The sequence below is a fragment of the Bubalus bubalis genome, chromosome 18, assembly GCF_019923935.1.
Source record: "Bubalus bubalis isolate 160015118507 breed Murrah chromosome 18, NDDB_SH_1, whole genome shotgun sequence".
Classification (NCBI taxonomy): Eukaryota; Metazoa; Chordata; class Mammalia; order Artiodactyla; family Bovidae; genus Bubalus; species Bubalus bubalis.
The window spans coordinates 28,415,017-28,442,382 of NC_059174.1; the positions used below are offsets into that span (position 1 = coordinate 28,415,017).

The window sequence follows — 27,366 nt, forward strand, 5'->3', positions numbered from 1 at the left end:
ATATTATTTGAGAGCTTTTCCGGTGGCTCAGACAATCAAGAGTCTTCCTTCAATGCAGGAGACCAGAGTTTGATCCCTGAGTCAGGAAGATCCCCTGGAGAAGGGAATGGCAACCCACTACAGTATTCTTGCCTGGAGAATTCCATGGGCAGAGGAACCTGGTGGGTTCCATGCAGTCCATGGGATTGCAGAGTCAGACATGACTGAGCAACTAACAATTTGTATTTGCAGTGATTTATGTTTAGCATATATTTTGATATTTGGCAATGTAATGTTTAGCCTTCTCCATTTTCTATTCAGATTTTTTCTGTTCTCATATCTTAATAAATGTATATACAAACAAAAATATTATACAATAGTTATAAAATCTCCAAAAGATTTTTTTAGGAATGAAAAAATAGTGTAACTTAATTTAGAGAATTGTCATCTTAACAACACCACTTTTTCTTATTCATTAACAATATTTCTTCATTTATTTGTCTTCTTTTATATCCCTCCTTAATGCTTTATACTTTTATTCAGAAAAGATTTGCATGTTCTTTATTGAAATTTTCCAGGATACATTTTATTTTTTGATATATTATGAATGGTAAATTTTATCCTCCAGTTTTGTGCTACGGAAATACAGAAAATGTAATGATTGTTAGCAACTCTCAAGCTGAAACTCTTTATTCTCAACATATTCAACTGAGCATTGTGAGTTTTAATCTTTATTCCAAATCTTTAAGTAAATATGTTCTTATACTTTGCTTACCTACATACAACTAAACATTTTCAAAATTGTTGTTTCAGTGACAGAAAGAATAAAAAATACCCCTGTCTTATGGTACTTGTCAGATATTTATTGTGTATATCTAACATAATTATAGTCAATGAACAGTAAAGACCTGTAATATGACTGAACACTTTTACCAGTAATTACCAAGATTACTTTGTATGTTTTGGTACTAAATATCATTTCTAAATTAAAGCAAAGTACTTTGTGAATGCTAGACTAAATGTAGAGTCAGATACTGTCTTAAATACTATAATTTTGATTTACATCAACATTTTTGTCTGTTGATTCATTTGTCAGTACTATATAGCATGAGGTTCAATCAAGCTTAATGCTTGTAGAAGTCATAGAAACTAAAGTTAAGCAATCGTCTTATGTCTAAATCTGAAGTCATAAATAGCACTGAGTTTACTGCCACACCAACAATGCTAGTATTTCATATTAAAATGATAGCAGTCTCCTCTAGCTGGCTTATATAACAGAGCAATATGAAAAGATAGAATTTTTGTGAAGTTTTTTTCTTAGCATGAGATCTTACAATATGCTACTAATCTAATTGTTATCTTGTTACAACAAGGTATTAGATGGAAATGTATAATTCACACCTACCCACATGTACATACATTGTTTCATCCATAAGAAGATTTTCACAGTTTTATATATAACAGTTACATATTTAATTTCTAGCCAGCTTCCCTCACTACTTTCATGAAATTCAAGTTCTAAATACTATTGTATATTACAGTCCTATATTTAGTATTACAATATACCACTTATCTACTAGCTGTGATACTTTCTATTTATTTATTCAAACATATTTTATTGACCAGTGTTGGGTTTGGGAACAACATGATAAGCAAAAGAAGCTCTTTCCTTAAGGTGTTGGCAACCAAGCATCTTAACTTAAAATTATATGTGGCTTGGCACCATTAGGAAAGACAGGAGGAGGAAGCATATGTTTCAGACTTTTGGGGAATTCTTTACATTTTAAATATAGAGAATTTGTTTTTTATATGCCCCACATTATTTAATAGAAAAAATACATGTATATGAGTAAAAATGCAAACTATGATTTCACTTTTATAACTCTGAAAGAATCTGTTAAGAATGTTAATGGATCAAGAAATATATTTTGTTTTGCTTTAAATATAATTTTTTAGTCACTTAGATTACCATGACAAGCAAAACTGAAGAATGCACATTTAGATGATCGCATTGTTAATTCTTATTATGTGCTAACACTCTTTTTTACCTCTTGAACTGGCAGGTTCACCCTCTTGGTGACCTTAAGAAAGAGAAAAAGGGATTTGTTTATAGTCATAGCTGGTCATGGTTGTTACTATCCCAATTACAATTCCAAACTGTAACTCCACTGCTGCTGCTGCTGCTGCTAAGTCGCTTCAGTCGTGTCCGACTCTGTGTGACCCCTTGGTTCATTTCTACAGATCAGTGATTGGGTGAATAAGGAGAAGGGAAGAACAAAACAAACAAAAAATAAATAAGCTCACAGTCCTTAAGAAACAAGAAGTTTTCTAACATATATTCTTAGATTTAAATATTCATTCCCACCCTCATCATCCTTATTTTTATTCACACTTGTGACTGTATCAAAGTTTCCAACCAGTAGTCCTAGCAGGCTTTAACAGCCTCCTGGGTGGTCCCAAAGGGCTGCCTACATCTCCCTACCTCCATGTCAAATTGAAGCTGGTATGTTATCATCTTGTGAAACCATGTATACAGAATGTGTTGCTGTCCTGGAAAGTTAGGTTGCTGAGAAAAATTTCCTAGGTGGTAGTTTTAAAATAAGTTGGTTATCTTTTAAATGTATGCAAGCAATATTAAATGTATGCAAATTTAAATGTATGCACGCTTCTGTGGACAGCGTTTTGCCAAGAGCCAAACATTTACTCTCTGTTAGGATTTGTGGCCACTAGTTGGTATTGAAATAACACTTGGTTCATTTTTTTCTTCTGTCTTTCCACTCTGAATTATTTTTGCACATGAGTGTGTGTGGGTGCCTGCTAGTGTGTGATGGGCTCTTTGTATTCAGTTATGTTTACCTATAAAAAGTGTACTTTCAGTGATGCTTTTAAAGTATGGTGAATTTCTCTTTTTACAATTCTCATTTATTATGCATTTCTTTAATCATTGCACAAATATTTTAGATATAAAGAAGAATCTAGAGAGAATCATGGAGCATTTTGCTAGGTGTATTAGTCATATATCTTGAATATCTTTTCAGATTTTTCTCATTCATCTGCTCTTTGTTTTATCTCTGTCTCTTTCTTTCTCAGCACTCTGCACTCAAAACTATGCCTATGCTCCCTGGAAAAACCCTAAGTGCATGGGATTTGACCTCCTGAAAGGCTGCTGAATGGTTAGAGGCTGTAACCTAAAAGAGTACAAATTTTAGCTTCTGTGGCATGAAACCCTCATATAATAGAAAGAGAGAGAGAGAGCTTTCAAAGGTCCCTTTTATAAGGGCAGTAATTCCATTCATGAGGACTTCACCTTTATGACCTAAATATCACCCAAAGGTCCTACCTCCTATTACCATCCCATTAAGAATTACCATTTCAACATTATAATTTCAGTTCATTGTGTCAAACTAAAATTCCATAGATCACATGGCCCCCTGAAGCCTTACTTTATTTTTTTTCTTTTTTTCTTTTCTTTTCTTTTTTAACTTAACAATACTGTATTGATTTTGCCATATATCAAAATGAATCCACCACAGGTATACATGTGTTCCCAATCCTGAACCCTCCTCCCTCCTCCCTCCCCATACCATCCCTCTGGGTCGTCCCAGTGCACCAGCCCCAAGCATCCAGTATCGTGCATCAAACCTGGACTGGTGACTCGTTTCATATATGATATTATACATGTTTCAATGCATTCTCCCAAATCATCCTACTCTCTCCCTCTCCCACAGTGTCCAAAAGACTGTTCTGTACATCAGTGTCTCTTTTGCTGTCTCGTATACAGGGTTATTGTTACCATCTTTCTAAACTCCATATATATGTGTTAGTATACTGTATTGGTGTTTTTCTTTCTGGCTAACTTCACTCTGTATAATAGGCTCCAGTTTCATCCACCTCATTAGAACTGATTCAAATGTATTCTTTTTAATGTCTGAGTAATACTCCATTGTGTATATGTACCATAGCTTTCTTATCCATTCATCTGCTGATGGACATCTAGGTTGCTTCCATGTCCTGGCTGTTATAAACAGTGCTGCGATGAACTTTCTATACACAAAAATAAACTCAAAATGGATTAAAGATCTAAACATAAGACCAGAAACTATAAAACTCCTAGAGGAGAACATAGGCAAAACACTCTCTGACATACATCACAGCAGGATCCTCTATGACCCACCTCCCAGAGTATTGGAAATGAAAGCAAAAATAAACAAATGGGACCTAATTAAACTTAAAGCTTCTGCACAACAAAGGAAACTATAAGCAAGGTGAAAAGACAGCCTTCAGAATGGGAGAAAATAATAGCAAATGAAGCAACAGACAAACAACTAATCTCAAAAATATACAAGCAACTCCTACAGCTCAATTCCAGAAAAATAAATGACCCAGTCAAAAAATGGGCCAAAGAACTAAATAGACATTTCTCCAAAGAAGACATACAGATGGCTAACAAACACATGAAAAGATGCTCAACATCACTCATTATCAGAGAAATGCAAATCAAAACCACGATGAGGTACCATTTCATGCCAGTCAGAATGGCTGTGATCCAAAAGTCTACAAGTAATAAATGCTGGAGAGGGTGTGGAGAAAAGGGAACCCTCTTACACTGTTGGTGGGAATGCAAACTAGTACAACCACTATGGAGAACAGTGTGGAGATTCCTTAAAAACCTGGAAATAGAACTGCCTTATGATCCAGCAATCCCACTGCCGGGCATACACACTGAGGAAACCAAAATTGAAAGAGACATGTGTACCCCAATGAAGCCTTACTTTAGCAGCAGATATAGTGAGGCTTTGGTTCCTCAAAATGTTTGGTCACTTTTCTTTCCCTGATGTATGGTTTTCCTAGGAAAGGAACATAAGTCTCTTGGGCCAGACTAAGGAAACTGCTATTTATGTCTGCTCTAGTTTCTTTTTGATAAAGGGATCATGAATTTTTATTGTGATGTATAGCTCTCAGCCTCCTTATCATCCCAACTTGAATTCTTTGATTTTACAGATTTAGCAGCACCCTTTTTGTATCCCTATCTGTTTTGCCCCTATAAATGTGTTTTTTTAGTAAATGTTTCTCTGGCATTATGTGGATCTGGTCCTTCTGGCTGCCTTTCAGGCTTTCTTGCACGTTCCAGTAATTTCACAACCTGGCCTCTGACAAGTGGTTGAGAGGAGATGACTAGCCTCTGTGTTTTTCAATATTTTATCAGTCTTATTATCATAAGGCAAGAAAGTGCTATAAAAGCAATTACTATTCTCATCCTTGGTCTACAGAGAAATCTACTTTTGAGATTCTCAATGATGCCAACTACTCTCGTTAGTCTATTTCTTAACTCATTGGTGAAGGGCCTTCTAGGGTCTTCATTCATTCATCTGATTGGATTCCTCACCTAATGTAACATACCTTTCTCTGACTTAAAAAAAAAATCTGTCCCAGCATTTCTGGGCAATCACTTTCTGTAAGGGAACAAGAATCATTCTGGGAGCATTTTTAGTACCATCTTTCAGGGTCCTCAGTCTTGTTTCATGAAGAAATCCTTCTATATTGATGACCCTCTTTTAATTGGAACACATAGGATCTAGTCCCACATGTAAATATTTTCTAGTCTCCAGGCTGCATATTTTGGATGGTCCTGAAGCATCAGCAGGTCCTGCAGAAACAGAACATCCCTGCCTGGGTTAGAATGAGACTTAAGGTTAGTCATTTGTCTTATGGTCAAGAAGGATGGCAGAGTTTATCCTAAGGGAGTGCAAAGAGAATGTGCTTCATCATCTTCAAACAAAGGAAAAATGATAAAGGCTTCAGCAGGTAGGGCTAAATTACGTCTATAGATCCACAAGGTCCTGGGAAACTGGATTTAAGATCCTTGAGTGCATTGGTGGCACTGAATTGTATATCTTCTTTTGCAAGACTCAGAGCTTCAGTTCTTCCTAATCAGGCCTCTTATTGTGGCAGAGTAGGCCTGCTAGAATTGAGAAGGCAACCTCCTCTGTACCTCTACTAATCTTGTAATTATTTTTATATCTGATTCTCAGCTTTTTTGAGACTCTAGATGCAGGAAAGAAGTGTTTATTTGTATGAGCCAACAGGAACTTCTGGATTTTACACTTTGTCCTGTTGTTGATTTTTCATCATCAGCTTCTCATTGTATTTCTCCACTTAGTTGATTGACCTCAGAAATTTTCATTCAAATTCCTAGTCCTTATGATCACCTTTTTCCTTCTACCTCTAAAGGTACTGGTATACCTTCCACTGTATTCCATTATACTGGTGTCCTATCTCATTTTGAACTTCGGTGACTGCTCTGACACCTGTACTGCATCCATCTTTCAGGGACTAACAATACTCCTGCTACTCACCAGGAGGGATGGGGTGGGGGGTGTTGGTCCTTATTGCCAGCTAGCCAACCAGTGACCCATGTTCAGAGTATCATTTTAGACTTTGCTTCTTGGAACCATCTGCCAAAACAAAAACAAACAAACAAACAAAACAGGCTCTGAGATAAATATATGTATGTAGAAATTTTACTGGTGTTTGGCCTTAGCATCAACATCTGTGGTGGAGTGAAGGACTGTGTAGAAAGAAAACTTTAACTGTGATGCCATTGCAAAAGGACCTCATCTGAACTCATACAGAGTTCCCAATCTGAAATGACCCTTCAAAGTTATCCAAAATTGATGAAATCTTTCCAGGCCTTTGAACTTTCCTGGTGGCTCAGATGGTAAAGAATCCACCTGCCAATGCAGGAGACACAGAAGACACGGATTTGGTCCCTGGGTTGGGGTGATCCCCTGGAGAAGGGAACGGCAGCCCAGTCCAGTATTCTTGCCTGGAGAATCCCATGGACAGAGGAGACTGGTGGGCCACAGTCCATGGGGTTGCAAAAAAGTCGGTCACGAGTGAGCTACTTACAGTTCCAGGCCTTTATATGCTTGTATTGATTAATCATTTGACATGAGTTGCCCTTAGCAAAGAGACATGGACTTGGGTGATTTGATTCTCTCTGACCAAGGGGAGTTTCTGGAGAGGAATTCAGACCTCATGTTTCAGTCATCAATAATCCTAGAGGACTGGGAGATTGAATTCTTTAGTATGCGAGGAGTAAACCTGAGCACTGCTTTACTTATCTAGTATAAGAAATGAAATAGATTCATTAAAATGAGTTTTTAAATTAAAAGCAATGTCATAAATCCACTTTGCTTGTTTTCAGTGGACCATTATTATTTTTTTTCTAAGATGTCTAACAGCTTGTGCAGACTGTGCAGAAGCTATAATGATCAATGAGAAGATTAACATTAGCCATAAGAATAAACACAGACCAGTGGCCAGCTATCCTGGACATTAAGATCTGAGAGTGATTTCTTCTAAGTAGGATAATGTGCAATTAATAGGAAAATATCCTCCAAAACACCTTTATCATAAACTGCATTGAATTTCATATAAGTGTATTGATAGTATCTTACAATAAGAGACATTGGCCCAAACTCAGTGCCAAATCCATTAAAAGACATTAATCAGAATATACTACAAAGAGATTATGACTCTCAAATGACCTGGCTTTATTTAATGATAGCTTTGTTTTACTACTTCAAATTGTGCATCCATCTAGCAAACCTCTGTAAATATTGTTTCTCTCAGAGTAGCCTGCTTTTTAATACTCTATTACTGATAAAGTCAGTATTTAAGAACTGAATTTCTGGTGAGTTCTTCTGTCAAACCAAAGTAGGTGAATTTTATTTTTTAAACAATGCAAACTTAGCTGCTGCTGCTGCTGCTAAGTCGCTTCAGTCGTGTCCGACTCTGTGCGACCCCATAGACGGCAGCCCACCAGGCTGCCCCGTCCCTGGGATTCTCCAGGTAAGAACACTGGAGTGGGTTGCCATTTCCTTCTCCAATTCATGAAAGTGAAAAGTGAAAGTGAAGTCGCTCAGTTGTGTCCAACTCCTAGTGACCCCATGGACTGCAGCCCACCAGGCCCCTCCGTCCATGGGATTTTCCAGGCAAGAGTACTGGAGTGGGGTGCCATCGCCTTCTCCTAAACTTAGCAATATCCATCACTATATAGATTGTAAAAGGAAATAAAAGATTATGGAACATAATTACGTATATTCACACACTCATAAATACAAATACATATAGAGTGAGTTTACTTTAAATTTCACAAGTAGTACATGCTTTCAGATTTATTGGGTTCAGAGAAAAGAGTGCAAAGCTTCAACCTGTGTCAATAAGATTTCTAATACTAGAATTATTTCAGCCACAATATTAAAAAACTTGCAAAGACTTGTTTCATGTATTGAAACACAAAGAAGATATTTAATTATTTGAGAATAAGAAGTCATACTTCACTTCACTGGTAAATTTAAGAATAATATCTATGTAAATAGATTGTCATATCTCCCTTTTGCCTTTCTAAACAGAAAAGCTATTTCTAAACATGGTATTTAAGAGAGGTATACACATTTTCTTTAATTATTGTAGTAATGATGATGTTTCTGATTTCTCTGATGCTAGTGCCAGATTAGGTTTTATCTAATTTTAAAAGAAGGTGAAAGAATGTCCACTTCTTATGAGGATAGAGTGGTTTGGATTTACTCTCCTATCTGAAAAGTAACAAACAAACAAAAAACATATGCAAAATACAAGAAACAATCCTTCCCAAGAAACTGGATATTAGACTATGAAGGAGAGTGGTCCCAGTGATACAAGAGGTGATCTTGGGGAGCTCTATGTCCCAAATTACTGTACTGGGAGAGTTTGTAGGCCATGGAAAAGGGAACGGGGACCCAGGCGGAGCTTAGTGGACTCCCTGAATTAAGAGGGCGAAACAGAGAGAGATCAGGGAAGCTGGAGTTGGCAGGACTGTTAAAAAGGAAAGAGCTACATGAAACAAGAGCTCTGGATCATATGGTAACTCTAGTTTTAGTTTAAGTAACCTCTATTCCATTCTCCATAGTGACTACACCAATTTACATTTTCACCAACAGCATAGGTGTTTTCCCTACACTGGGAAAAATTTTTACCCTTTTCCCCACACTCTCTCCAGCATTAAGTGATCTGTAGTCTTTTGACGATGGCCATTCTGGCCAGCGCAGGGGAACATATCTTGTGGTTTTGATTTGCATTTCTCTAATAATTAGCAATATTGAGCATTTTTTCATGCACCTATTGGCCATCTGTATGTCTTTTTTAGAGAAATTTAGGCCTCTTTAGGTCTTTTTGCTTAAAATGTCTATTTAGATCTTTTGCCCAAATTTTCTGATTGGGTTATTTCTTTGATATTGAGTTACATGAGCTGTTTTTAAATTTTGAAGACTAAGCCCTTATCGGCCACATTATTTGCAAATATTTTCTCCCATTCTATGGGTTGTCCTTTTATTTTGTTTATTATTTTCTTTGCTTGCAAAAGTTTTTAAGTTTAATTAGTTTAATTAGTTAAATTAATTAGTTTAGTTTAAGTTTAAGTTTAATTAAGTTTCACTTGTTTATTGTTTCTTTTGTTTTCATTGCTCTAGGAGACAGAGCTGCAGTTTATGTTAAGAAATTATGTTAAACAAAGAGTGTTCTGCCTATATTTTCCTTTAGGTGTTTTAGAGTATTTGGTCTCACATTTAAGCCTTTAATCCATCTTGAGTTTATTTTGTTATAGGGTGTTAGAGAGTGTTCTAATTTCATTCTTTTACATGCAGCTGTCTAGTTTTCCCAGCACCACATATTGAAGAGACTGTCTTTTCTCCACTATATGTTTTTGCTTCCTTTGTCTTAGAATGATTGACCATAAGTGCATAGATTTATTTCTGAATTTTCTATCCTGTTCCATTTATCCATGCTTGTTTTGTCCCAGTATCATGTTTTTTTGATCACTGTAGCTTTGTAGTACAATCTGAAGCTGATTCCTTTAGCTTCATTCTTCCTTCTCAAGATTGTTTTGGCTATTTGGGGTTCTTTTGTGTCTTCATTTCATACGAATTTTAAACTTTTTTTGTTTCAGTTATGTGAAAAATATCATCGACAATTTGATAGGGATTGCATTTTGTGATCTTTATGTTTACTTGATTGGGAGGAATTTTTGCAAAACATATATCTGATAAAGGCTTTATTTCCAGAACATCTAAAGGAATTTCAAAATTCAGTAATAAGGAAAACAATCAGGTAATATAATGGACAAATTATTTGAGCACTTTACCAAAGATATGTAGATAGCATATAAACACCTGAAAAGATGCCTAACATCATTCATCATTAGGAAAATAAAACTCAAAATAATAATGAGACACACCTATCAGAATGACTAAAATGGAAAAAAAAAAAACCTGACTGAGCTTGGTATTGGTGAGATTGTCAAGAATCTGCAACTCTCATTCTAGTAAGAATGTAAAGTAGTGAGACCAGTTAGAAAATATCTTGATATAGTTTCTTAAAAAGTAAAATACCTATCATATGACCCAGCCTTTCCACTTCTAGGTATTAACCTAAAAGAAATTAAAGTAGATGTCTCTACAAAGACTAGTACAAGAATAATCATAGCAGCTTTATTTGTAATAGCCAAAAATGGAAAACAGTCCAAAATGTCTATTATCAGGTAAATAAACAGAATACACTTGGTATAATCTAGCCAATACTCAGCAGCAAAAAAGAATGGATTCCTGATACATGCTTCAGTGTGGGTGGATCTTGATAAAAGTATGCCAGTTGAGGAATCTAGACCAACACATACACATACAAGATTGCTCTACTTACATACAATTGTAGAGAACTGAAAACCAGTCTATCATGACAGAAAACAAATGAGTGGGAGGGAAGACTGAGAAGTGAGTCAGCTGAGGTGACAGGGAATTACAAAGAGACATCAGCAACCTTTTGGAGTGATCAAAGGTTTATCATCTGGATTTAGTGATGGTTTCACAAGTGTATGCATAAAGCAAAACCTACTATATTCCTTAAATGTATACATTGTATTACATATCAGTTACTCCTCAAACACATTTTGCAAATTTTAAAAATCGTGAAAACAAAATTGCACAAAACCAGTTTTCTAGAAAAAAAAAGTAATTGTAGTTTACAGTGAAAACAATTTAATTATGAATTAATCACATAGATATACACTTTTGTACAGATTTATAATAAGAAGTACACATACTGTTAGATTAGTATTTTGTTTTTTCCAAGTTGTTTTGAGGTAAAATTGACAAAACTGTATTCTTTTAAAGTGTGCTACATGATGATTTGGTACATGTGTGTGTTGTGAAATGATTACCACAGTTCTATTAAAAATTTTCTGTCTTCGTAGATCAAAGGAAATGGAAGGCAGAAGATTATTAGGGTGATACAACCAGAGAAATTAAAAGAATAAATAAATAAAACAAGCTTAGTTTTAAGTGATTATTTTCCCTTTCTTCTTCCCAGTCATATTGAGAAAGGAAATGGTCTTCTTCTCTTCATTATTTATTTTGGCATTTTATTATATGTCTTTTGCTTTTGTTCAGGCTTTCAAAAATCACTCTTACTAAAACTTTTCCTAAGGAAATTGTAACAGAAAATATTAAGAACAACAATAACAACAGCATAAAAACCCTCTTTACTGTGATATTTACTTGGGGCCTTTCAGCTCTGATTCATCAATAAATGGGAGCATTTTCCTGAGGCAGAAAATAGAATAAGAGGAAAAATGTTTCTGAATAATTGGTAAGAAGATGAGAGTAAATATGTATATCTAAAATTCAGCTTGAAAAAGTACAAGCTGGAGATACCAGCTTTGTGTTTGTCTTATGCTAATTAACATCTCTGTATTGATGTCTCACAGATTAACATCTGTAAGTATCTACATCTGCAGCATCAGCTCTACAATCTGTCTCATTCTTTTCCCAAAAATGTCTCCATTAATACCTTTATTCATTTAAGCAACTAATGAAGTATCATTTAGCTCATTGTTACTCTTCCTACTTCCTCATCAATGTAAAAATTGATTCTATCCTTTAAACATCTTTAATGGATATAGGAAGCTTAAAGAAAGTACTCAAATTATAACTTTATTTTTGTATCCTGCTCTTCCTTTAAAATGTATTCAGTACAGAAAATTAAATTTTCCCTCTGTTATTGCATGATAACTCCTGTAGACTCCATCACTTCTCTGCTCACTTTAGATAATAAAATGTCCAGTGTTCAATTTTTGCTGTAAAATTTTGATTCAGAAGTCATCCAGCCCTATATTGATGAACATTTTAATCTTCTATTAAGTAAGGTAAAGACATTTCCCACCTCTCTAAGGAGGACTGGCTTTGAGGTGGCTACTCCTATTAGATGAAAGCATAGAGCAAAGGAAACCTCTTTTTTTCACATTTGTTTTCTCTCTCACTAGCTCACTCTTATGATTGACCTCTCCAGTGGTGATACGTGTAGGAACAAAAAGCAAAACAAAGCAACCCTTCCTCTTCTCCATCCCCGCCCCTGCCTGCCCACACCTGCGCGTGTGCACACACACACACACACACACACACACACACACAAAAGGAAAATAGCCCTGCTGACATAATACTGTTTTGTATTAGATGGTAACATTGTTATGCATAATACTTTTCAGAAGCTTTCTGATCTACAGAACAATATCTTTATACTAGTATATAACTTTTTCATAGTCTGTTGCATTTCTGACATCTTTTCTATATGTATCTTGAAATTGAGCTGCATTAAACTACCATCATCTGCTTTTAGAAAACTTACCTAATGTTTCTGTGCTTTAATTTTCTAATTTGTGAAGGGGTATTGGGAAAATGTATTTGATGGATAGAGTTTTGAAGAGGAGGAAATAATTGCTACTACTACTAACATAATGATGATGATGATATCAAATATTCTGTAAATAATGACAGTGCTAGACACCATTCTAAGCATTTTATGTCTTTACAGAAAGTTCCCCAATTATTCAATTGTCTCTCATATTTAGCTAGTTTTTACAGATTGTATACTCTATGCAGTGGTTTTTCTTTTCTTATCTGCCTGGAGAATCCCAGAACACCTTCACAACAAACTCAAGCATCTCTTATTCTGTGAAATTTTGCCTGATGCCTTGTGGGGCACAGTGAGAAACCACTTTTTTTGGTCACATCACAGTATTCTATTTCTTCATCTTTTTTTCTCTTCACATTGTGTTGAAGGTTACTTTGTTTAAGAAATATACTGTGTGCTTCTCAGAGCCAGAGATGTTCTTTTTCTCACTTCTGTCCTCAGTGCCTAGTTGAGTGCATAAGCGCGGGATAAATAATCAATAATGTTGTACTCATAAATAAACTGCATTAAAAATGATATAAAACACATATCTTGTGAAAATCTTATGAACATTCCTTGAATTTAATTTTTTTGTTGTTGAAATCGAAAGACAAAAGAAAGGTCAGTTTTATTTAACTGCTCTAAGGTTCGTTTGAGAAAAGTCCTTAGTTTCTCTATCTCTTTCATGTACATCTTCCTTTCTACATAATAGTCAAATGTGCATATAATATTTTTTTATTCTCTTTTATATAAGAGTAAACTTATATAGAGCAAAATTACATGGCGCATTTGATGACAGGTTCATGGTCTATATTGTTTCTGTTCTCTAAGACATATCTAGGTATTGACAACAGAATTTCAAGAGTTGCTCAAACACTGCACCAGTAGTATATATTGGTAAAAAAAAAAAAATTAGAAGTAATCTTGAAGATATAAAATTTAAAATGTGTTTACCCACTTACTAGCCAATTTCATTTCTAGGAGTCATGCTACAGAAAGAGTTGCACTAGCACATTACCACATAAAGAAATATGTATAAATATGTTTATGGGAGCATTTCTTGACAAAACTATCTGAGACAACCTATACGTATACTAGATCAGAAATTGTTTTGTCAAAGGCTCCTTTTTTGTTGTTTCATTTATTTATTTAACCCCTAGGAAATACAGCCTGTAAAATATCTTATTTCAGTGACAATACATGTTTAGGAAATAAACTCAAGGATAAACATACCAAGAAAAGAAAATTTCTCAATGATATTCTGAGTAAGATTGTCATAATTCTCATATTTTTAGGCAATTCCAGAGCAAGATCTTTGATGAGCAGAATGCAACTTTGGAAACATCACATTTTACTTCATAAAATAACATAAAGAGAGAAGCAATCTGAAAATTCAGAGATACCACACTAAGAATTGCAGGGGAGTGTGAAGGAGGGGAGGAAAGAGAGAGAAAGACAGGAAAAAAAGGAGAAAAAGAGAGCAAAAGAAAGAGTCCTCCCACACCCCCAAACATCAAAAAGTCGATTCTCATTTCTTTCTCTAATTAGTATTTATGTATTCATGGTCCAAAGTTAGTGTCCTTCTTCTTAAGGGAAGAACAAGGTAGACAAGATGGTGAAGGTGATCTAAATCCCTGTCAGAATCACCCAAATTTGTCATTTATTATCAGCTGAGTCTGTGAGGTTCAGACTCATTTCAAATCACTCTTGGTACTGAAAAAAATGTATGTATTTTTTTTAATGTAGTGAAGAAATTAACACATATGAGAAATAAAGTATTTAAAGTCTATTTAATATCTACTCTCACCATAAAATTCTCTTACCACTCACTTCAAGCATTCTTCCTTCTTAGAATGTTCTGTAAGTGTGGACTTTACTGGAATTTAGACCTTGAGTTAAATTTCAACAAGCATTGGCTATTAGAATAAAATTAACTCCACAGTAATTAAGCCTTCTTGTATCTATCATTTTTACTTTGTTTGTTTTAACAAGTATTAATGAGGAGCACCATTCACTAGAAAAAAGATATCTGGAAATAATTCACACATGTGGAAGGCTGGATGTGAAAAAGTAAGGATAATTAAAGGAAACCTCTATTATATAAGCAATATAATTGATCTAGGAAGAAGAAATATCTTTTAAGCCATTATATTTTATCACACAAATCTATATTGTAGGGATTATTGTGATCATTACTAATTTTGCTTTTCTTCTGGAATACATTCAAAATTTATGTTATTCTCACTGATTAGAAAACATTAGATTAATTTATGCCCTTTACCTTAGTAGGCTTGACAAAAGTCCACATGAAAATAGGAAAGAAATATAAATTAAAAGTAGTTATTTTGGATTGTGACATATACAAATAAAAGCGCATTTTTCAGTCCAGTTCAGTTCAGTAGCTCACTTGTGTCCTACTCTTTGTGACCCCATGAATCGCAGCACGCCAGGCCTCCATGTCCATCACCAACTCCTGGAGTTTACCCAAACTCATGTCCATTGAGTCGATGATCCCATCCAACCATCTCATCCTCTGTCATCCCCTACTCCTCCTGCCTTCAATCTGTCCCAGCACAGAGTCTCTTCAAATGACTCAGCTCTTTGCATCAGGTGGCCAAAGTATTGGAGTTTCAGCTTCAACATCAGTCCTTCCAATGAACACCCAGGACTGATTTCCTTTAGGATGGACTGGTTGGATTTCCTTGGAGTCCAAGGGACTCTCAAGAGTCTTCTCCAACACCACAGTTCAAAAGCATCAATTCTTCTGCCCTCAGTTTTCTTTTTAGTCCAACACTCACATCCTTGTTATCACTAACTTCAGATATGCAGATGACACCACCGTTATGACAGAAAGTGAAGAAGAACTAAAGAGCCTCTTGAAGAAAGTGAAAGAGGAGAGTGAAAAAGTTGGCTTAAAGCTCAACATTCAGAAGACTAAGATCATGGCATCCGGTCCCATCACTTCATGGCAAATATGGGGAAACAGTGACACACTTTATTTTGGGGGGCTCTAAAATCACTGCAGATGGTGACTGAAGCCATGAAATTAAAAGACACTTGCTCCTTGGAAGAAAAGTTATGACCAACCTAGACAGCATATTCAAAAGCAGACATTACTTTGCCAACAAATGTCCGTCTAGTCAAACCTATGGTTTTTCCAGTAGTCACTTATGGATGTATGAGTTGGACTATAAAGAAAGCTGAGCACTGAAAAACTGATGCTTTTGAAGTGTGGTGTTGGAGAAGACTCTTGAGAGTCCGTTGGACTGCAAGGAGATCCAACCAGTCCATCCTAAAGGAGATCATTCCTGAATATTCATTGGAAGGGCTGATGCTGAAGCTGAAACTCCAATACTTTGGCCACCTGATGCGAACAACTGACTCATTTGAAAAGACCCTGATGCTGGGAAAGATTGAAGGCGGGAGGAGAAGGGAACAACAGATGATGACATGGTTGGATGGCGTCATCGACTCAATGGACACGAGTTTGAGTAAGCTCCGGGAGTTGGTGATGGTCAGGAAGCCTGGCATGCTGCAGTCCATGGGGTCGCAAAGAGTCAGACACAACTTAGTGACTGAATTGAACTGAACTGAAATGTTATAGTTTCTTAAGAGCTTACCTATTTGTGATGTAATCTGATAAAGTCAGCTAAATTATATCATTTTTGAAATTTTACTTGCAGGTTTATGAATTTCATCAGGAAGAGAAACATGAAAAAAGTGAGTTAAGATCTTTCATGATATTAAAAAACATATATATCAATTTCATGAATAAAATTATGGATGTATGTTGTGTGACAAAATGTTCTAACTTCTGCAGTTTTCTTTCTTGTGTGACCGCCAAGGGTAATTAATCTCTTATGAAATTAATATCATTTGCAGATTTAAACCAAGTTAATATTTTGTCTATATCATGTTTAAAATACAGTATTGTCCTTCCAATATAGTGAAGCTAATCTGGATGCTATATTTGGAGACAAATAATAGAAAAGAGTAGACATTAGTTTAGGAAAGTTAAGTTCAAAGTTCACGTCTATCATTTGCTTACTGTGGGATACTGATTATTCTCTGTATATATAATTTATTTCTCATAATGAAAACAAGCAGATACCTGTTTCAGTGCCTGATAATGTGATAGATGTTCATTAAGTGGTGGGTCTTCCTTTCAGTGGATGCATTCATCTCATTAAATATTCTTAACTTGATTGATTTTGCTTTCACTCTTCTGAAAATATGGCAGTATTCAATAATGCAAGGCAATAAGGTTTTTTTCTTTAGCAGTATTTTTACACTTGTCATAATTTTAAGGTTTTCATCCTTTTAAGAACTATTTAATGGTAAGAACTTGCATAGTGAAGGGCACACTTATTTACTTTATTAGTACACTGTCCAGGACAATATCTCTGACATGATATAAATTCACCAATTTATATTACTTAGCAATTGCCTTTTAAACATAATTCATCAAAACTGTATTATTAAACTTATCTGAACAACTTTAATAGACATTTCACTGTTTAAAAAATTAAAACGTTTCTATACTCTTTCCTCTGAAAATCCATCATTGAGTGTATCCCAGAAATAGTGAAAGGGGTTCTACTCTAAAGTATTGGATAGCAAATTGAGTTACTGCTTTAGGTATATCATATTTATAGCAGTTAGCATAAAATTTAAGTGCTCATTTATATTTTTGTCAGTGATATGTAATTTTCATTCTAAAATCCCACCACACTTTCTTGAGAGCTTCACTGAAAGTGACATGTGAGTATTTGCTTGGTTATTAAACATCTAAATCCAAAATAAACTTCTTAAAGCATTCTATTTGAATTTACATCCCATTCGTCATCATTCTTCATGCACTTCCAGAATATAACCTATGGTGAAATACATGAAATGTGAAACATATAGTGATATGTGATGTTATAAAATAGATTAAATAATTTCAAGATGTACTGTATTGGTTTTGGGGGTAATTTGGAATGAATGTGTTTTCTCCTTAGTGGGGGAAAAAATATAAGCTCTGAGGGCTGGGGAGGGATAAAAATTAACTGACCATCTCTGTCAAATTGACAAAAACTATGGTGACAAACTTTAAAAACCTATTTTACTTTTAGCAAACCCTGAAATCAAGGCACTTGCTTTCAATAATTCTGTTTTAAACTAAGTTTGCAGTCAGAAAGATTTTAAGGTCAAAAAATTTTTTGAATTTTATGTGTCCTGTTTAGTGTTTCTGATAGTTCTTGCTTACTGTTGGATAAATAATAAGTCAGTTTTCTCTTGGACAACCTAGATTTAATTCTACAAATCAGTTAGATTAAAATATTATTTTTAATTGTACAATCTAATTAATTGGTAAAAATCTTTAACATTGTTTAGGCATTTACTTGCCTGAATATTTTGTTTTGTTTAAAGCTTTGATGTTATTCTAAATAATTTTATGATGAGATTTAATGTCACATTCTCTGTCATATTAGAAACAGATATTTAAATACCTTATGCTGCTGCTGCTGCTCAGTTGCTTCAGTTGTGTCCGACTCTGTGCGACCCCATAGATGGCAGCCCACCAGGCTCCCCCGTCATTGGGATTCTCCAGGCAAGAACACTGGAGTGGGTTGCCATTTCCTTCTCCAATGCATGAAAGTGAAAAGTGACAGTGAAGTCGCTCAGTCGTGTCCGACTCTAGCTACCCCATGGACTGCAGCCTACCAGGCTCCTGCGTCCATGGGATTTTCCAAGCAAGAGTACTGGAGTGGGGTGCCATTGCCTTCTCCTAAATACCTTATAGATTCCCCCAAACAATGTAAGTTTCATCTCCTTGACTACTTTGTTACATATTGAGAGACATGCATGCATGTGTGTGTGTCTGTGTAAATATAAATGTATCATTTGTACTGTGGATAAGGTTGGAGTTGGAAAAAGGATAATAATCCTAGATCTCCACCTTAAAATTGTCAATTTTTTGGAAAACTTTACACACACACACACCAGTAAACCTATTAACTAGTATCCACATAGTATCTGTAGCTACAAATTTTGACATTGCATAGATTTAAAAAATCTCATTTTAAAATATACCATATTAATCCTCTACATCTATAGCTATATATCTATGTTTAACTTTTAAAGTATGTTAGAAATATTTTCTAATCTGTGTCTAAAAAAGTATATATTTTGAGTATCTTGATCAGTAGTTTCCCACCGGGTAACATGATAATGGTATCACTAATAAATGCAGATATACTTTGTTGTATTAAACTTTGCTCTATTGCACTTCACAGATAATTGCATTTTTTACTAGTTGAAAGTTTGTGGCAACCCTTTGTTGAACAAGTCTGTTGACACCATTTTTCCAAAAGCATTTGCTCACTGTAAGTCTCTAAGTCACATTTTGGTAATTCTCACAGTATTTCAAACTTCTTCTTATTATAATATTTGCTGTGGTGATCTGTTATTAGTGATCTTTGTAAATTGTTTTGGGATACCACAATCTGTGCCCATATAAAACAACAAACTTAATAAATCTTATATATGTTCTGACTGCTACCCCAACTGGTTGTTCCCCTATGTCTCTTCCTCACCTTGGGCCTCCCTGTTCTGTGAGACACAACAGTATTGCAATTAAACCATTTAATAACTCTACAATGGCCTCTAATTGCCCAAGGAAAGGAAGAGTTACATGTCTGTCACTTTAAATTAAAAGCTAGGAAAAAAAATAAAAAGCTAGGAATCTTTAACCTTAGTGAGAAAAGCATATCAAAAGCTGAGATGGGCTGAAAGCTAAGCACTTGTGCTAGTTAGTCAAGTTGTGGATGCAAAGGAAAGTTCTTGAAGGAAATTAAAAGCACTATTCCAGTAAACACAGAAGTGATAAGAAAGTGAAACAGTCTTATTGTTGATATGGAGAAAGTTTTAGTCGTCTATGTAGAAGATGAAATTAGCCACAACTTTCTTTTCAGCGAAAGCCTAATCCCGAGCAAGGCCCAACTCTCTTCAATTCTTTGAAGGCTAAGAGAGGTGAGGAAGCTGAAGAAGAAAAGTTTGATGCTAGCAGAGGTTGGTTCATGGAGTTTAAGAAAAGAAGCCACCTCTGTAACATAAAAGTGTAAGATAAAGAAGCAAGCGCTGGTATAGAAGCTCTAGCAAGTTATCCAGAAGTTCTAGCTAAGTTTGATGAAGGTGTATACACTAAGAGTTTTTCAATGTTTAGCCTTTTAATTGGAAGAAGATTCCATCGAGGACTTTCATAGTTAGAGAGGAGAAGTCAGTGCCTGGGTTTAAAGCTTCAAACAACAGACTGACTCTCTTATTAGAAGCTGATGCAGTTGGTGACTTTAAGTTGAAACTAGTGTTGTTACTATTCTGAAAATTCTAGGGCTTTTAAGAATTAGGCTAAATCTCTGCTTGTGCACTGTAAATGGAAGCACAAAACCTAGATGACAGCGTATCTGTTTGCAATATGGTTTGCTGAGTATTTTAAGGCAACTCTAGGGACCTACTGCTCAGAAGAAAGATTCCTTTTAAAATATTACTACTCATTGACAATGCATCTAGTCACTCAAGAGCTCTGATGGAGATGTACAATTAGATTAATACGTTTTAATTCTCCTAGCATAACATGCATTTGCAGCCCCATGGATCAGGGAGTTATTTCAACTTTCATGTCTTATTTTTTTTCAGAAAGAGAAATGCATTTTGTAAGGCTTTAGCTGTCATAGATAGTAATTCCTCTGATGGATCTAGACAAAGTAAACTAAAAACCTTCTGGAAAGGATTTACCATTCTAGATGCCATTAAGAACATTAATGATTCATGAAAAGAAATCAGAAGTTTATTTCAACGCTCATAGATGACTTTGAGGGGTTTAAGACTTAAATGGAATAAGTAACAGCAAATGTGGTGAAAACAGTGACAGAACTGGAATTAGAAGTTGAGCCCGAAGATGTGACTGAATTGCTGCAATCTTCTGGTAAAACTTGAACAGAGTTGCCTCTTCTGCATAAGCAAAGAAAGTAGTTTCTTGAGATGGAATCTACTCCTGGTGAAGATGCTGTGAAGATTGTTGAAAAGATAACGAGATATTCAGAACATTGCATAAACTTAGTTGGTAAAGCAGAAGCAGAGTTTGAACGGATTGACTCCAATTTCTTTAAAAAGTTCTGCTGCTGCGAGTAAAATGCTATCCAACAGTATTGCATGCTACAGAGAAATTGCTTTTGAAAGGAAGAGTCAATTGATGACACAAACTTTAACGTTGTCTTATTAATAAATTGCTAATGGCCACATCAACTTTAGCAAGCACCACCCTGATCACTCTCAGCAGCCATCAACACTGAGGAAAGACTTCCATGAACAGAAAGCTATGAGTCACTGAAGGCTTAGATATTGGTTAGCATTTTTGAACAATAATTTTTTTTTTAATTTTTATTTCCTTTTATTGTTAATATGGGCCAAAATTTAAGAAAACTCCAAGGAGTGTACCTTAAAAGATATAAAGAAATGACACTTACCTGGCAGAGGAGATACCATGATCATGAACAATAAATTTTTAAAATTAAGGTATATACATTTTTTAGATGTGATGGTATTGCACTCTTAATGGACTATGCTGTAAGTATAACTTTTATATACACTGGGAAGCCAAAAAAATTATATGACTTGCTTTATTGTGATATTCACTTTATTGTGGTGGCCTGAAAACTAACTCAAAATATTTCCAACATATGTTTGTATAGAAAAGGAGAAGAGAATTTGGAGATAAGGTAACTGGTTTTAGATATAATAGAAATAGGTCTGATTTAAGAGGCTGGAAATTATTTTACACCTATTTATGCTACAAACTAGTTGTTTGATCTTGTCAATGTCACTTCTTTGTTCTGCCTCAGTTTCCTCATATATAAAAGGAGAATATTGAAATATAAAATCTCTATAGTACACCAAGATTTCCTAAGTCAGTGATTTATGATTGCCAGTACTTATATTCAATGTGCATCTGGGGGCATTGTTTTCCATTTGTCTCCAGCCACTTAATATTTATGAGTCTGTTGAATTGGCATGGCTAATTCTGAAAGATAATCAATATGTAGAAATTGCTAATGAATCTACCATCAACCCATTAGGTATTTTGCTAAGGCAAAAATTTTAAAATAATATGATTTTAGATATTATTTTAGAATATTATTTTAGAGTCAGGAGGTCTGATGAAGTAAGCAGTACCCATCCTCAAAAACTCAAAACCAGATAGCTCTCACTATATATATAATGGCATGAATGAATGACAGCATCTTATTATCCCATTCTACTTTCTGGATTTTCATACAAATCCAGTATTACAACATCAGTGAGCTCATAATCTTCGTTTCTATTCTGGGCTTTGGCTCTGCACAATGTCACTGTTAAGTATATATTTGCTTGAGGAATGATGATGCAAAAATTGCAAGCTGCCTATCTGGTAATTAGTCTTCCTTTCATACATATCAACTGAACCCAGATTGCATTTAGGGGAGCACATTCGTAGCTGAAAAGTTCCCCAGTTTCCCTTGCAGATAAGATTGATCAGATTGCCTAATTATAGCCAGAGTGATGCACAGGAGAGTCATGTGGTAGTGTTACCAAAAGCAGGGTTTGGCCACTTGCTGCTCCAAAGCCAATAAAGAAGCCAGTTGGTGGGAAGTTCGCTTTATTTTAGATGCCAGCAACCAGAGGGGAGAGCAGATGCCTGTCCAAATGCAGCCTCCGCCCACTGATAGTCAGTGGGAAAAATCTTTTATAGACAGAGGGAGGGGGCCACATGCAGTCAGTGAGCTCTGACAGTCATTTTGAAACTGGTCATCAGTGGTTCGAACCATGTCATCTTGATTGTTTTAGGTACAGTTAATCTTCAGCTCCATGTTTAGTTTGTTTCCATTTCTCTGAGGCCAGTTATCAGAAATGTAGACACTTATGTCATGACTACAGTCTGGTCATCACGTGTTCTTTGGTCTCCTTTGACCATTTTCCTTTCTATCTGCATGTTCTCAGTTCTTTGATTGCACTTATTCTTTGGCTAAAGTTTTTCCATAGACAAAAGACAGACTGAGGACACGGCAGTGGGGGCCAAGGACCATAGGGTCCTGCTCTATCACAGATGTTGTTGTTGTTATTCAGTCACTAAGTCATGCAGTACACCAGGTTCCTCTGTCCTCCACTATGGCCCAGAATTTCTTCAAGGTTATGTCCATTGAGTTGGTGAGGCTATCTAACCATCTTATCCTCTGCTGTTCCCTTTTCCTTTTGCCTTCAATCTTTCCCAGCATCAGAGTCTTTTCCAGTGAATCAGCTTTTTGCATCAGATGGCCAAATTATCAACATCAGTCCTTCCAATGAATATTCAGGTTGATTTTCTTTAGGATGGACTGGTTTGATCTCCTTGCAGTCCAAGAAACTCTCAAGAGTCTTCTCCAGCACCACAAGTCGAAAGCATCAATTCTTTGGTGCTCAGCCTTCTTTATGGTTCAACTCTCACATCTGTACATGACTACTGATGGTCTTGACTAGATAGGCTTTGTTGGCAAAGTGATGTCTCTGCTTTTTGATGTGCTATCGCAAAGAGTCGGACACGACGGAGAGACTGAACTGAACTAGGTTTGTCATAGCTTTTTCCTTCCAGGGAGCAAGCATCTTTCAACTTCATGCTTTAGTCACCACCTGCAGTGATTTTGGAGCCCAAGAAAATAAAATTTGTCCCTGCTTCCACTTTTTCCTATCTATTTGCCATGAAGTGATTGGACCAGATGGGATGATCTTAGTTTTTTTAAATGTTGAATTTTAAGGCAGCTTTTTCACTCTCCTCTTTCACCCTCAAGAGGCTCTATAGTTACTTTTCACTTTTTGCCATTAGAGTGGTATCATCTGCGTATCTGAGGTTGTTGATATTTTTCCCAGAAATCTTGATTCTAGTTTCTGATTCATCCAGCTTGGCATTCTGAGTGATGTACTCTGCATATAAGTTAAATAAGCAGGGTGATGATATACAGCCTTGTCATACTACTTTCCCAATTTTGAACCAGTTGTTTCATGTCCAGTTCTGTTACTTCTTGACCCACATACAGGTTTCTCAGGAGACAGGTTAAAGTAATCTGATACTTCCATCTCTTTAAGAATTTTCCACAGTTTGGGAGAATGGGAAAGACTAGAGATCTCTTCAAGAAAATCAGAGATACGAAAGGAACATTTCATGCAAAGATGGGCTCAATAAAGGACAGAAATGGTATGGACCTAACAGAAGCAGAAGATATTAAGAAGAGATGGCAAGAATACACAGAAGAACTGTACAAAAAAGATCTTCATGACCCAGATAATCACGATGGTGTGATCACTGACCTAGAGCCAGACATCCTGGAATGTGAAGTCAAGTAGGCCTTAGAAAGCATCACTATGAACAAAGCTAGTGGAGGTGATAGAATTCCAGTTGAGCTATTCCAAATCCTGATAGATGATGCTGTGAAAGTGCTGCACTCAATATGCCAGCACATTTGGAAAACTCAGCAGTGGCCACAGGACTGGAACAGGTCAGTTTTCATTCCAGTCCCAAAGAAAGGCAATGCCAAAGAATGCTCAAACTACCACACAATTGCACTCATCTCACACGCTAGTAAAGTAATGCTCACAATTCTCCAAGCCAGGCTTCAGCAATATATGTGAACCGTGAACTTCCTGACATTCAAGCTGGTTTTAGAAAAGGCAGAGGAACCAGAGATCAAATTGCCAACATCCGCTGGATCATGGAAAAAGCAAGAGAGTTCCAGAAAAAACATCTATTTCTGCTTTATTGACTATGCCAAAGCCTTTGACTGTGCGGATCACAATAAACTGTGGAAATTTCTGAAAGAGATGGGAATACCAGTCCACCTGGTCTGCCTCTTGAGAAATTTGTATGCAGGTCAGGAAGCAACAGTTCTAACTGGACATAGAACAACAGACTGGTTCCAAATAGGAAAAGGTGTACGTCAAGACTGTATATTGTCACCCTGCTTATTTAACTTCTATGCAGAATACATCATGAGAAATGCTGGACTGGAAGAAACACAAGCTGGAATCAAGATTGCCGGGAGAAATCTCAATAACCTCAGATATGCAGATGACACCACCCTTATGGCAGAAAGTGAAGAGGAACTGAAAAGCCTCTTGATGAAAGTGAAAAAGGAGAGTGAAAAAGTTGGCTTAAAGCTCAACATTCAGAAAACAAAGATCATGGCATCCGGTCCCATCACTTCATGGGAAATAGATGGGGAAACAGTGGAAACAGTGTCAGACTTTATTTTTCTGGGCTCCAAAATCACTGCAGATGGTGACTATAGCCATGAATTTAAAAGATGCTTACTCCTTGGAAGGAAAGTTATGACCAACCTAGATAGCACATTCAAAAGCAGAGACATTACTTTGCCAACAAAGTTTCGTCTAGTCAAGTCTATGGTTTTTCCTTTGGTCATGTATGGATGTGAGAGTTGGACTGTGAAGAAGGCTGAGTGCTGAAGAATTGATGCTTTTGAACTGTGGTGTTGGAGAAGACTCTTGAGAGTCCCTTGGACTGCAAGGCGATCCAACCAGTCTATTCTGAAGGAGATCAGCCATGGGATTTCTTTGGAAGGAATGATGCTAAAGATGAAACTCCAGTACTTTGGCCACCTCATGTGAAGAGTTGACTTATTGGAAAAGGCTCTGATGCTGGGAGGGATTGGGGGGCAAGAGGAGAAGGGGACAACAGAGGATGAAATGGCCGGATGGTATCACTGACTCAATGGATGTGAGTCTGAGTGAACTCCGGGAGTTGGTGATGGACAGGGAGGCCTGGCGTGCTGCGATTCATGGGGCTGCAAAGAGTCGGACATGACTGAGCGACTGATCTGATCTGATCTGATAGCTCTTTAAAGGAGAACACTCAATTGGCATGAAACTTTTTGCCTTGTATCCATGTCCTTCATTGCTATAACTTCGATATGTTAGTCTCTCTCACAGGGTCATATGGTGATGGCCTCAGTATCTAGTCCTATGTTCTTGAGCCATTGAATCCCAACACAGCTGCTTAACTACAAAACTCCTATTACTTGAGCTGACACTTCTACTTTATTAAGCCAGTGAAAAAATTTTTATATCATGCCAAATTCCTTCTTCACTAATGGCTACATGGATGATTGATAGGTGTATTTGATGAAGGAATAGAAGAGGTAATAACTAAATAACTTCAGAAACACAGGAAGTTGTGCCTCTGGTCCTAGACTTTGAGTATGTTAGAAATATTTTATAGACACAATAACATTCAAGTCCAGGAGAAGGAGTGAGGTAGAAAACTATCATAAGTCATTCTGTAACATAAAATTATATGTTTCAAGAGTTCCATGATCAAATGTAGGTGTTGAGAAAAAATTACAGTAGAAAGGAAACAAGGATAAATTATGCTTTCTTACAACTCTGTTTCTTTAGCCTTACTTGGAACCAACACACAAAGAACATGGTCAACAATGCTAAGTTCTGCCAAATTACAAGGTAAACTTCTAATGTAATAGCCCTTAATGAATCTGACAGACATTCAGAGCATTGCATTATAACTTTACAGAACGGGCGATAAAAGAAAAATAGTGTTAACATATCTATTCAATAGATTTAAAAAGTGATTCTAATTTGCTTGGTAAGATCCTTAAAATTTGAGTAAATGACTTTTTTTTTTTTTTTTTTTTTACAAATTTCCTCAGAGTCATATTATAAACTGTATATCACAGTAATATAATCACAGAAGAATTTCTTTCCAATATTTGTAGGATAGGTAACTGGATTCTAGTCTTGTCCAGGAATTAGATGACTACTTTGGGGCCAGTTGTTTACTTTTTCTGAACTTTATTTTCTTATGTTTAAAATGAAAATAATAAAACCAAAATCACAAGATTGCATTAAGATGCAGTGGCTTCACAGATGTAATTATCAGAATGAATTTCCAAGTGAATACACAGAACAGTGAGGTAGAGCAGAGAGTTAATTTCTACTAAGCACTGCTACTGCTAAGTCACTTCAGTCGTGTCCGACTCTGTGCAATCCCATAGATGGCAGCCCACCAGGCTCCCCCGTCCCCGAGATTCTCCAGGCAAGAACACTGGAGTGGGATGCCATTTCCTTCTCCAATTCATGAAAGTGAAAAGTGAAAGTGAAGTCTCTCAGTCGTGTCCGACTCTTAGCGACCCCATAAACTACAGCCTACCAGGCTCATCCGTTCATGGGATTTTCCTGGCAACAGTACTGGAGTGGGGTGCCATTGCCTTCTCCCACTAAGCACTAAAAATTCCAAATATATTATTATACCTCTTCCAAACACTTCACCTGGACCATCCTATCCTCCAAACATCTAGAACTCTTGTTTCTTCTTCTTCTCTTTTTTTAGAACTCTTGTTTACTAATATTGAAAAAGTAAACTTCAGAGAATTTCTACTAGGAAAATTATGAGCAATTTCTTTTATATGTAGGATCACTGATTTGACATCATTTCTGTTTTCTAACTTAGCTGGTTTTTGTGATATCATCAGCTATATTTTAGGGCTTTCCTGGTAGCTCATCTGGTAAAGAATCCACCTGCAATGTAGGAGACCCCAGTGCTGGAGA

At 36.1% G+C, this 27,366-nt stretch overlaps 1 long non-coding RNA gene across 3 annotated transcripts in view; it reads left to right on the plus strand.

Annotated features, from left to right (window-relative positions):
* Positions 1-27,366, plus strand: part of LOC112580113 — a 982,521-nt gene that overhangs the window by 212,359 nt on the left and 742,796 nt on the right. For all 3 annotated transcript variants that reach the window (XR_006546272.2, XR_006546271.2, XR_006546270.2), the window contains one exon: positions 16,425-16,461. This is a non-coding gene — a long non-coding RNA (uncharacterized LOC112580113). The remainder of the gene's footprint in view (positions 1-16,424; positions 16,462-27,366) is intronic.